The sequence below is a fragment of the Lactuca virosa genome, chromosome 4, assembly GCF_052849685.1.
Source record: "Lactuca virosa cultivar CGN04683 chromosome 4, Lactuca_virosa_CGN04683_v6, whole genome shotgun sequence".
NCBI lineage: Eukaryota > Viridiplantae > Streptophyta > Magnoliopsida > Asterales > Asteraceae > Lactuca > Lactuca virosa.
Window position 1 is genome coordinate 182584670 of NC_136429.1, and position 2747 is coordinate 182587416.

The 2747-nt window shown below is 35.3% G+C and overlaps 1 non-coding gene across 1 annotated transcript; it reads right to left on the reverse strand.

Annotated features, from left to right (window-relative positions):
- Nucleotides 1-1423: 1423 nt before the first annotated feature.
- LOC145110642 (U1 spliceosomal RNA) lies at nt 1424-1586 on the reverse strand. The gene has a single exon (XR_013710006.1). It is a non-coding gene; the product is annotated as a U1 spliceosomal RNA (small nuclear RNA).
- Nucleotides 1587-2747: the final 1161 nt, after the last annotated feature.

Sequence of the window (2747 nt, forward strand, 5' to 3'; positions counted from 1 at the left end):
CTATAATAAAAAAGTAAGTTTTTTTTAGTTTAAGTCTCTTCTTTTTAATACATCAAAAGCATAGAAATGCCCGCCCGAAATTGATTTATAAATTAATTTCGGGTTGTTGGGTACACGAAGGGGGCATGTGAGAGGCATTAGGCCTAAACCTTCTTCAGCTGCGGGTACAAGTGTTCCATCCAATGTCAGTCACAGTCACAAGCACCGCAACTAACACAAGTACTTGTTAAATTCTTAAAGAATTTAGTAGCTTTTTTATATTGTTAAGAACTTAATGTATTTGTAGTAATTTTTGGGAGCTCGGTAGTTTGTTATATTGTTAAAGACTTAATTGATTTGGTCGTTTAATAGTTTGTTAAATTGTTAACGATTTAATTCATTTTGTGCTTTGATGGTTTGATAGTTTGTTAAATTGTTAATGACTTAATGTGTTTGCGACTTAATTGTAGGATGTTGATGTGAATGCTTTTCTTCAAAACCCGACATTTGTGACGGCCATTGGAGACATTATCCGCTCGTTTAAAAACCAAATCAACAACGAGGAAAACAACAATGGGGAAGACGAAGACACATAGTAATTCTTGTTTTATGTTATGGATGATGTTTATTTGGGATTTACTAGATAGTTTATGGATGATATATTAGATGTTTATTTGGGATTTATTAGATATATGTAATATGGTATATTTGATGTTTTATGTAGTGTGGTATGTATTTATTTGTGTATTTTTATCAAATTTGCATTTTATAATACATATAAACTAATATTATAAAAAATATGTTTTTTTCGAAAAAAAAAAAAAAAAAAAAAAAAAAAACCTTAGCAGCGACACCTTTAGGGACGACATGGACCAATTGCGACGACGCATAACTCCGGGAAGCTTTGCCGGAAAAACTCCGTCCGGTGGCCGGAAAGTCAATAGAGACGACATCAATAGCGACGACTTACGAGTATTAGAGACGACAGGTATTAGCGACGACAAACGAGTATTAGCTACGAGGTAATAGCGACGACCCGTTAGAGACGACATGTCGTCGCTAATACCTTTAGCGACAACAAGTGGCATCAATTGCGACGATTTTTGTCGCCGGTAAAGGTTACATTTTTTGTTGTGCCATTCCTAAAAGGCCCGATCCAGATAGAGTAACCAACATAGCAAGGGAGAGGTGCTACAAGAGAAGCTCTCATGATTAATATGTAGAGAGAAATTTCATATTAAAAAGAATGGGAAAGGAAAAATGTGACTCGGAGTCCCTTGGTCAACACGTTCTTCCATAAACAAAATTCTACACCTTGAACAAATCGTCAATTTTGAAAGCACCGCTTTGTAACATATCGTCTTTAATTTTTATTTTCATATTTAGTTTATCTGAAAATAATGAAAGAACCAATAAAAAAGTAGATGTTGAAACTAGGATAGTGGTAGGGGCCGCGCGAACGCAGGCCCCACTGGCACAAATTATGACATAGGTTCGACCAACTTGGGCCGACTTTAGACGGGCACCTCTCTGTAATGTGCAATGGAGATCACCAACCTAGGTCATGGACCTTCTTGATCGCCCATAGACCCTATCCAGGTAAGTGAGTTTTCCATTATCCTGCCCTCACCTTTTATGCAACAATCCCGCTTTTGTTTTCTTTCTTCAGCCTCCAATGTGGGAGCAGGTTCCATTTGTTCCCCTATCCTCTGGGCAAAACACATAGCCATATGTTTTGATAACTTGATGCTTGTGGGATTTTTGTTATTTTTTGGGAATGAGATAATTGTTTTATTTTTATGAAAAAAATTTGTTTAAAAATTTACGGCGTTACACCTCTCATCCACTTTTGGTGTGTTTTGGGTGGTTTTAGAGTGAAGTGAATGTTCTTGAAAGATTGGTCATTGAAGATTTACATCTAAAGAGATCAACCCTCATACACCACCTGGACCCTTGAAAGTCATAAAGATCTAAGCTTCATTTTCTTCATTCATAGATCTAGGAATTGGTGGTGTTCTCTTTACTCCGTGCATGAGGAAAAGTGAGTTTTGGGGCATTTTATGAATTAGGGGTTTAGATATTTATTATTTGGAGCATCTTAATGGATAAAATTGAAAATTTTATCCATTAAGACACTAGTTGGAACCACATCATAGATTTTACATCTACAGTCCGACCATACGTGCTAAAAAAAGTTGAGCCAACAAGCTGCTTCTCTCTATGAAAATACCAAAGACACAAAATAGTTAAGTACATTTTTGGTGTGTTCTATGTGTTCACCTACGAATGCACATTGTGATTATTGGCCAACGATGGCAAGATAAAAGTTGACATGTTTTTCATCAGGATTAGAAATCTTGAATCCATGAATATTAATCATGATTGGGAGTTGGTGCTAACATAATAAAGAGTGTTAGGATGCGAAATTTTAATGATAAAAATTATTTGGATGTGCATTATGAAATTTATTATGCGATGTTCATTAATCGGAATCAGAGAATTGTTGATAATAAAATATAGTTTAAATAAGAGTTTCACAAGATAAATAATGTAATGGTGGACTTAGACATGTTAGATTTAATTGGATAAAGGGACACATTTTATTATTTTGTACATCCGTTTAGGGGTGAGCAAAAACCGAACCGTTAAAATATAAACAACAAAAACCGCAATAAACCGCCACCGAAAAATCGAAACCGACGCAAAAGCCGATGGTGCGGATTTTATTTTTTTGAATGCTTCTGTTGCCTAATCTTGTAGTTTTTATA